Source organism: Corythoichthys intestinalis, chromosome 6 (genome assembly GCF_030265065.1).
Source record: "Corythoichthys intestinalis isolate RoL2023-P3 chromosome 6, ASM3026506v1, whole genome shotgun sequence".
In the NCBI taxonomy this organism is placed as follows: Eukaryota; Metazoa; Chordata; class Actinopteri; order Syngnathiformes; family Syngnathidae; genus Corythoichthys; species Corythoichthys intestinalis.
Genome location: NC_080400.1, coordinates 57,713,034 through 57,723,694, shown reverse-complemented (window position 1 = coordinate 57,723,694; position 10,661 = coordinate 57,713,034).

Genomic DNA, 10,661 nt, shown 5'->3' with positions numbered 1-10,661 from the left:
TTTTGTCAGTAAATACTCAACAAATAATTCTAATGAGTATAATTTGATTCAAGTACTTAATTCCAACACAAAATAAAGCAAAAGGCATGGTAGACACAATGTTGGTGATGGCGAGGAAGAGTAACAACTTGATAGCGGTGTTCATTGAAGAGAAATTTCTGTTAAATTTTCGTTCATTTCGATGACCTTTGAACGAGTTTTATTCATTCGAGCTTGTGTGCTTATTCTAAGATGAACTACTGGATTGTTTAAATATATTTTGTTGTGAAATGAATACTGTTTAAGATATCAAATATCGAAAAAGTATCCAATAACACTGTAATTCCATAGCAGTATATATATAAATAGAACAGGGGTTGGCAACCTGTTTTGAACCCTCAATGCGGCTTTTTTTAACTTCCCTTTAGTATGCAGATAAAATTAAGACTGTTTTGCATGTTAGTTAATAGAACAGTCATGAATTCACTATGTAAAGTCACGGTTGCCACTCGGAAGGTGTACCCACAGGCAAAAACAGCCGAAAACGACTTATTCTTAACAGGTTCTTTTAATGGGCAAAAGATCACGACACACAATTCCGGAGTAATAAAAATAATAAAGGCTGCAACAATAATCGATTAATAAATTATTGCCATGAGCAGTCTCTTTTGGGTCTTTCTTTGTGCGTAATGTGAGAAGAGGCTACACGTACGCGCCAGTGATTAGGGCAAGAGAGAGTTCACTGCTACACTCAGGTTGGGTTGCTGAATCAATAATACTATGAAGTGTCAAGAGTTAGATTGTCTTTGTGTTGTTAAGATCCAGTGTGTGTCCGTCAGAGGTGAGTAAATGAAGCCAATTGTATTGTTTGTATTCTTTGTTGATGAGACGTTACTACTTAGCATGGAGCGCTACGCTAATTAGCAATGCTAAAGTGTCCGTTTGTATTCTTTTGGAGAAGCGTATTAGCATTTGAGTAGTTAGATAGCCGTCTCCTTTCTTTTTATAAAGAAACCACTACTGGTGCACGATAATTATTGGTCCAATAATTATCGGTCCGATAATAGGAATTATGACGTCATCCCGACAAATCCAATAACATTTATAATAGGACCGATAATATGTACTGTTCTGGCTTTGCAGTTTACACAATAGTGTGGGAAATCAGTTGACCATTTGCGGAGCATTGCTCCTACCTGCTGGTCAGAGTAATTCAATGCACCTATTTTTTGTTACAGTAGTTTGGTTCAATCACTTACACATTGCGGTGTCTAGCGGTAGCATTGACAGTCGTGAATGCTTTCTGTTACGTTTCCGCCTCGGAAATATATGTAAGTATTCTATGTTTACTACTACATATGGATGTGCAAAATATGTTTACTTCTGTGGTGAAGGGTCATATGTACAGAACTTCATAAGTTGTGTTATAGAAGCCAGCCAATGCTTTAGTAGCTCAAGCTAGTGTGCTATGCTATACATATAATAGTTGTATATAAGTGTATTGTGCAGTTTGTTGTATATTGAGTATTGAATGTTGTACTTTCACAATATTAAGACGAGTGTCTTCCCATAAAAGCAAGAAAAGACCAAGGCTTGTGGTTTGTGGAAGTGCATTCATTCTTAGCTGGCTGTCGGGCGTGCAGAAGTGAAACGCACTGTTTTGTTCATGTCATTATGAAAAAGCTGATGAGATCAAAGGCAAATCTATGTTGAATCCACCACTATTTTCTAGTCTTTATTTTTTTAAACCTCCAGGTGTTCAAAAACTCAGGTTAAAATTTTTCTTTAAATTATATATTTATTTTCGGTTATCGGTATCGGCTTTGCGGAGCGGGAAGTTATCGATATCGGTTTCAAAAAATTGATATCGTGCACCCCTAGAAACCACACACATAAACCTATTCATTTAACAGCTCAGAGTCTGCTTTCAACACGAACTCCCGTTTAAACTAAGTTGTGCTTTGAAATTGTATTTATGAACAACTGTTTGATAGAGAAAATTCATTCAATATAGTGTCCCTCCTCCTTATTCAATTCTGCTGTTTAGTTTGTTTAAAGAAAATAAATGAGTCATTGACACAATGTATCTCAGTGCCTTGCGCTCAAGAAATAAAATGTCAATCAGCAGCACTTTTTTTTTTACTTTAATTAACAGGACTTTTGTGTATTTCGAATAGTGAGAAATAATTTTTATGTTTTATACTCAGAACCTTCATTTAAAAAGTACAGTTGTAGCCTACAGTCAAGCCAGGAAGCTGCAATAAAATATTTTTTAAGTAAATAGTCATCCATTTTTCTCTGAAACTGGCATTTAAACTATCGTCCGATTAATCAATTATTAAAACAATCGTTAGTTGCAGCCCTAAGCCTAAGCAAATACATTTATTACGAAAAGAATTAAAATGCAGTTCTTTAGTGACCCATGGTGCCTTCGAGAAGATGCGGTCTCAATCTTTCCGAATCATACAGTTTTCATTATTCCATGTACAAAGCCAGGCTGATGCCAAACTGTGGAAATTCCCTATGCGCTTGCATCAGGAAAGCAATAACTATCTGCCAACTATAGCCTTGCAACGGGAAAGAAGATGAAAGCTCCCAATCATGTTATCCAAACGGATTCACAGGTTAGCCACTCAAGTGATTAAGACAAACCATATGGAAATGGATGTGCCAAGTAAAATGAACAAATATGTGGGAATAAATAAAGATACAGTGATCCCTAGTATTTTGCGGTTAATGGGGACCAGAACCCGCCGCGAATAGGGAAAAACTGTGAAGTAGCAAAAAAAAATTGTTTTCAAGGTATTCATTCAGATTTAGCATTGGAAAGACACAACGTTTTTTTCACTTAAAAAAAAAAAAAAAGTTTATGTATATATATATATATATTTTTAAAATAATTTTGTAGCACTTCAAACGTAATAATTATAAGTTTTAAACATTACTATCCCGCCGAATTATTTATTATTTATTTATTTATTTATTTAACTGGAATAAAGTATTAAAATGCTTGTCTTTATTAAATGCTTCATTGAGTCCACTCAAATCCGCTCAAGCTGCTTACTTACACACTAAGTTGCCACAGCAACTGTTTAACAAGTTAAACGATGATTGACACATGCGGTGCTTTGAGGTTGCGGGTTTCAGGCATCTGTGGCAAGATCAAACATTAAACGTCTGTCAATCGTCGTTATTGAACTTTAATAAGCAACTCCAGTGCACTGCCTGAGCAACAAAGAGCAGAGGGAGGGAGGGAGAGTGAGACTAAGCGATCTGCTCGGGACAGGTGATCTGTATTTTTTTTTTTTTTTAATTGAAAAAAAAAAAAAAAAATCGCAAAGCGCAAAGTAGCGGGGGATCACTGTATCTACAGGGTAGACCTTTCGAGTTGCAACCATGACTTTACATAGTTGGTAAATTATCACCTGCGTGATTTTTCTGTGAATAAATGTGTGTACTTAATCTGCTTACTAAAAGGAGGGCAAACACCTTTGTCAAGTCAAATATGCACTATATATATAATAAAATCATACAGGGGTTGGAAAAAATAATGGAAACACCTTAAAAATCAACAAAAACTAATTAAATATGGTGTAGGTCCGCCTTTTGCGGCAATTACAGCCACAATTCTCCAAGGAATTGATTCATACATCTTGCGAATTGTTTCCAAAGGATTTTTAATCTGTTCTTCAGTTAGGATACCCTCAAACTCTTTTTAATACGATGGCGGTGGATAGCGACGTTTTAATTGAATCTCTAAAACTGACCATAAATGCTCAATAATGTTGAGGTTTGGGGAATGTGTCGGCCATACGAGATGCTCAACTTCATTAGAATGCTCCTCGTGCCATTCTTTAACACTTATGTTCAATGATTATGATGTGTTTCCATTATTTTGTCCAACCCCTGTATATACACAGTGGTACTTTTACTTACGAACATCTCTACAAATGGAATTTTTTTAGGTTAGGACACACCTCAACGGTAAAACATTGGCTCTTGTTACACAAGAAATTTCAGGATACGACAGACTCGACGTTTTGCCAAAATAGCACAAGTCTCCTCGCGTTTTTGTCTCACGAAGTTTTTTTGATGACACTTCTATGGATTAAGGAAAAGGAAATCGCCAAGATGGTAGTCTGCCACAAAGCCAACGCCATTTTCGATCTTGTGAAAGAATATAATATTAATAATATATAAATAATTATAAATAGAATAAATCAATAATAATGCTAAATGAAATACATTGAAAGCAATTACAACTTCAAAAAATGAAATTACAACAAATAGAGATAAATAGAAGATAAAATTGGAAAGAAAAAAAATAAGGAATTTTATTCATTTTTGTTTTGTGAGCTCACGTAGCTTAACTCTTTGTCTGCCATTGAAGGCAATAAACGTCCAATCCATTTTAACCGGAAGGGCTGAAAGCAATCAATTGTACGTCTATTGCTGTCAATATGTGTATTTAATATCAATTTCTCACAACGCACACTCAAACCTGAGCTGGTAGTGAATAAGTTAAGCCATTGATAATGTTTGAATGGATGTCCACTGTTGTTCATTTCGAATGTCACGGTTATCTTACATATTCATTTGCGTCCTTAACACCGAGCTTAGAACACAGAGCCATTTTGCCGTTAAGAAGTAACTCGTCCCCGCCAAAAATGAATGTACATCATTACAGGTGTGGAAACGAACTAACAGTCAGTAATCCTTGGCTAATGATGGGAAATGGCAAAAAAAATGCACCAAACCTTATGAAAAGAATCAAATTTGAAGTTGAATGCTTATAGTAGAACATGGGGCCATAGATTTCCATAAAAAAGCTTGAATGGACATTCAAGTGTTTTTGATTCGTCTCCATGAACACACGGAGGTAAACAAAACCAAGTTAGAGAGCTCAAGAGGTAGAAACCAACACGGTGAATCCTTTCTGTACATATTCACGCGGTGTTGCTGCAATGACACGAGTGAACGTGGATAACAAAACAAGGCTTCTCCTTATATTTATCTACAAATCTGCTGTACGCACAACATACAGCTGACATGACTGAGTATTCCACTGTTTGTCCTCTAGATTTTACTAGTTGCAGGGTAAAAAGAAAGAAAATATATACATTTGTATGCAAGTTTGAAAAATAAAATGAACTTCACAGCCTTAGAAATGTGCAGGCTAATACAATTTCTATACAGTGGTACATTTTAGGTTGGTGTGTATATTAGCTTCTCTATTTCACATATATACATAACCAGAATTTTGAGGTGTGAATAGAATGCATGCCTTAGGACGAGAACAGCAAAGAAAATAATTCTAAAAATATATTAAATAATTTACTTCAAAGCTATTTTTCGGGATACAGTGTACAAGAATGAAGACCTCAGAATCATTTTACCATTTTAAAACAAACATGTAAATATGCTACTTATTTCCTGTCTATGCACTTTAAAGATAACCCATGAATAGAGTGCTAGTTGATAGTATATGCTGATATATTCAAGTACGCTAATTACAACCTTGAGAGAATGCTATTGCTGGTTCCACCGGTTTCTAGCTTGATGCCTTTTCTCCATTTATCTGTCTTAAAGAGAACTCCAAGTAAATTGACATGCTGGTTCCGTTTTATTTTAATGTTAGTAAGTCATCCATCACATACAACCTTTGAATATAATTTGCAGTTTAATATAATATTAGAAACAATTTTTACCCAAGTCGCTGTTGTTGTTTACGTCACAGTATTTACGGTTCAAGTCAATGCAAACAGAAAAATGAAGAGCTCAAGACAGAAATAAATATCAAACTCAAAATGTGGACCACATGCAAGGATAATCTTAAATTGGTCACGTGCGAAGGTGTGTCTGTGGGAAATGTTGATCTACGCCAACGTCAGTGTTGCTTTTGTCAACGTTGACGATAACGAAAATATTTCTTCAACAAACAATGTTTTCATGACGACGACAAGCTGAAAACGTGTCTTGGGAAACTAAAACATAACGAGAAACGGAAGCCAGTTTTGATGTGACGAGACGAGAACAAGATGAAAATTCGCCACATTTCCTTATTGTATGTATAGTTAGCACGCATCATAGCAGTTTTTAGTTGTGTCAATCTTATACACCCACTCCAGGTTCCTTTTGTGAAACGTGTCAGGTGCTGCTTGGTAAGTTTTGTTTTCTTATCTCGGCTAGGTATGCCATGTTGCCTTAGCCTTTAAAGTTCTGTGTTTTAGCATAGCGTTCCCGTTAGCATTAGCATTTAGCGTGGTGTCGTCTCAATCTCTTGGAGAACTTTTTACATACAGTTCGTAGCGTCCAGGTGAGTTTGATTAATTGAAAATAATGTACTGTTTTCCTGCTGAGTGTGTATTATCCCCACCCCACAAAGATGGTGATGTCCTTGTACACTCTAGAGTTATGTGTTTGTCTGTCAATGCTCATTCGAAATTGTTGTAATGTTTTATTTGTTTAATTATTCCTGGACTGAAACTTATAAAGATTCCAGATGAAAACATTTTGAGTAATTGTCCACTAAAACTAGAAGAATTTTTAGTGTTCCTTGACTAAAACAAGACAAAGACGAACACAATTTGAAATGACTAAAATAGGACTAAGACTACCGTAATTTTCTGACTATAAAAGCGCACCTGACTATAAGTCGCCACCCACAAATTTGATACGAAAACGGCATTTGTTAATTGATAAGACGCAGGAGTCATCACTGTGCTATGGGACACTTACACCAAAAAATATTAACCGATAACACTATTTGACAGCGGCATCATGAAGCTTTGAACCAATTGGCTGTAAAACTTCATTGCTTCAAGAAGCTTCATTTGGCCATAACTGCTCCCTTGGGGAAGACAGTCAACCTCTGCTGTCAACACTGTTGTCGTCCAACATGCCTCCTTGCATGCATTGCCGTGCTGCAGATGTAAATAACAATGAAAATTCATGTTCTGTGCTAATTATTTCTGCAGTACTCTTCCAGTTGTTTAATTGCTAGTTATGGTATTTGGTAACACTTTATTTGACAGTGGCGCCATAAGACTGTCATAAGACCATCATAATCATGACATGACACTGCCATAAGCATCAGCGAATGCTTATGACAGATGTCATTTTGTGTCATCCGACAAATTATCTAACTTTTGAATGGATGTAAAAGATCCGAGTTGGACTTAAATGGAGTTAATGACATAATTTGCCGGATGACAATGACATCTGTCATGCGTACTCATTAATGCCCACGCCAGTGTGTGAAAGCCAGGCCAATATTTTTTCTTGAGTATCCTGGGAGCCTCCCTTTTTTTCCCCCCTTCTCGGACAAAACTTGTCTCTTTTGTTGCTCTGCCATCTGTGCAGAATTTGCGCGAAAGCATTCGTATCGATTTCAGTTTTAATAATGAATGGGGAAAGAGGGAAGTGACATATGCCATAAAGCAGTTAGCGCATTTGTAGTTTTTTGTGTTTGGCAGGGTTCCTGCCACAGTCTTCAAAGTTAATTAGTGCTGGTGAAAGCGATAAAGAACCCCTCAAGATATAAAACAGGTGTCATTCAACTAGTTGTCAGTCGACATATCATCACAAATGTTATGAAAATATTTTATAAAGGTTGAACAGTTACCTTGTGTTGCTTTAAGGCGAAATAATATTTTTAACATTATATTAAGCTGCAAATTATTTTCAAAGCGCGTATTTTATAAATGAGTTACTAACGCTGAATAAAGCATACAGAACCAACATGTCATTTTAAGCAGGGCTCCCTTTGAGAAGAACAAGCATTTAAAGATTTGTTTCTAGGCAATTTCCAAAGGAAGACTGGATCTCACCTGCCTGTTCTTCTGCACGACCTTCGTCTCAGCAAAAATGGTCACCTTATTGTAAGGTATGGACTTGGGAGGACAGGAAGCTTGAAAAATGAGAATTCAAAAGCAGAAGGGACTCCCACCCTGTTGTAAAAGTGTAATACAGTACTATAAAAAGGGTCTGCAGCATACAAAATAACTTACTCCCGCACCTGAAAGCAGTTCTGCATGACTGATTTGTCGTTTATAAAATTTCAAAAGGGTTTCAATGAATTTGTTCAACAGAAAACCTGCTACATCTCTTTTTGTCATTTGACTTTAAGGGAAGAAGATTCCACTGGCCTTCACTTGTTTTGATACAACGGAACATACTGTATTTTCATTATTCTCTCATATTTACAAACCGACAGACAGCAATGAGATGGACTGATAAGCAGTGAATTGCGGAATGCTGATCCGACACCTTCAAGGAAAAGTTCAGAGGGAATGCTGTTCTTTCTTTGAGCGACATTTTGGTAAAAAACTTTCGATTTAGAGATCATTTCTTGTGACGACACCTAAAAAGAATTCAGGTTAAGCAAGGATCTCAACCCTCCTCTTAATTTAAAAACCAGGAGCCTCAAAAAAGTGTAGTAGATTTTGACAATTGAAAATGTTACTTCAAATCAGGGGTGTCCAACCTTTTTTCTTTCCACTTTCATATATTAAACAGAGGATTGGAATCGGGTAAAATAGTTTTTAAAATGTATTTTATTTTTTTATTGTGAGCTCATTGGCTGCTATTGACAGCAATAGATGTCCAATTCACTATGACTAGATTGCAGCGATGATTCAATGCTAGCCTTCCCAGTTGAAATAGATTTGACATCTATAAATGTCAATGGCAGCGAATGAATGAATGAATAAAATCCTGAATCTAGAACAGGGGTGTCCAAACTTTTTGCAAAGGGGGCCAGATTTGGTGTGGTAAAAATGCGGGGGGCCGACGTCGGCTGACGTCCTTTACGTAGAACAATATATTTAAGCAAATTTTAGCAAGCCATTCTGTGGGTCACAATGTCTTTACTATTTTTTTTAATTAATAATTTCAACAATCTCAAAACTAGCCTTTGTGGCGTTCTCTTTCGACTCTCGGGGTCTTGTGAAATACTGCTGCAATGAAATTAAACTATCTTCAAGTTGCTTCAATTTCTCGCTACGTAGCTTCCCTGTAATCTTGTCCTACATGTCAGCATGTCTTGTTTGCTAATATCGCCTCACATTGAACTCTTTAAAAACAGCGACTGTCTCTTTGCAAATAAGGCAGACACAGTTGTTGCGTATTTTAGTGAAGAAATAGTCCAATTTCCACCTATCCTTGAATCGTCGGCCGTCGCAGTCAACTTTTTTTTGTTGATTGTCGCCATTTTAGAAAATTGGGAGTAAAGGGTCACATGAGGTAATGTTGCTTAGAGTGCTGCTGCCTTTTAGTGGGTAAATGAGGAGCAGCATTTAGTGTGTGAGCTACTTCATATGCCAGTAGCAATAGTGCTGACCAATTTATTAAATCTGTGTGCGGGCCAGACGTTATGGATTTTATGACAGAGGCTGGGGGCCGGATGAAATTTGACCACGGGCCGCATTTGGCCCCCGGGCCGGACTTTGGACACGTCTGATCTAGAAGGTATAAGGATTAGGGGTCAGACCATATATCAAAATGGTGATCTAGCGATACTTTGTAACCACAAAGGTTATCCATATGCTCCCACCAAGAATCGATATCCATCCATCCATCATCTTCCGCTTATTCCGGGGTCGGGTCGCGGGGGCAGCAGCTTCAGCAGGGAAGCCCAGACTTCCCTCTCCCCAGCCACTTCACCCAGCTCCTCCGGCGGCATTCCAAGGCGTTCCCAGGCCAGCCGAGCTACATAGTCTCTCCAGCGTGTCCTGGGTCGACCCCGGGGCCTCCCGCCGGTGGGACATGCCCGGAACACCTCTCCAGGGAGGCGTCCAGGAGGCATCCGAACCAGATGCCCGAGCCACCTCAACTGGCTCCTCTCAACGCGGAGGAGTAGCGGCTCGACACCAAGCCCCTCCCGGATGACCGAGCTTCTCACCCGATCTCTAAGGGAGAGCCCGGACACCCTAAGGAGGAAACCCATTTCGGCCGCTTGTATCCGTGATCTTGTTCTTTCGGTCACGACCCACAGCTCGTGACCATAGGTGAGGGTAGGAACGTAGATCGACCGGTAAATCGAGAGCTTCGCCTTTTGGCTCAGCTCCTTCTTCACCACAACGGACCGGTGCAGAGTCCGCATCACTGCAGACGCTGCACCGATCCGCCTATCAATCTCCCGCTCCCTCCTACCCTCACTCGTGAACAAGACCCCAAGATACTTGAACTCCTCCACTTGGGGCAGGATCTCATCCCCGACCCGGAGAGGGCATGCCACCCTTTTCCGGCTGAGGACCATGGTCTCGGATTTGGAGGTGCTGATCTTCATCCCAACCGCTTCACACTCAGCTGCAAACCGCCCCAGTGAGAGTTGGAGGTCACGGCTTGATGAAGCCAACAGCACCACATCGTCTGCAAAAAGCAGAGATGCAATGCTGAGGCCACCAAACCGCACACCCTCAACGCTTCGGCTGCGCCTAGAAATTCTGTCCATAAAAATTATGAACAGAATCGGTGACAAAGGGCAGCCTTGGCGGAGTCCAATCCTCACTGGGAACGACTTCGACTTACTGCCGGCAATGCGGACCAGACTCTGACACCGGTCGTACAGGGACCGAACAGCCCTTACCAAGGGGCTCGGTACCCCGTACTCCCGGAGCACCCTCCACAGGACTCCCCTAGGCACACGGTCGAACGCCTTCTCCAAATCCACAAAACACATG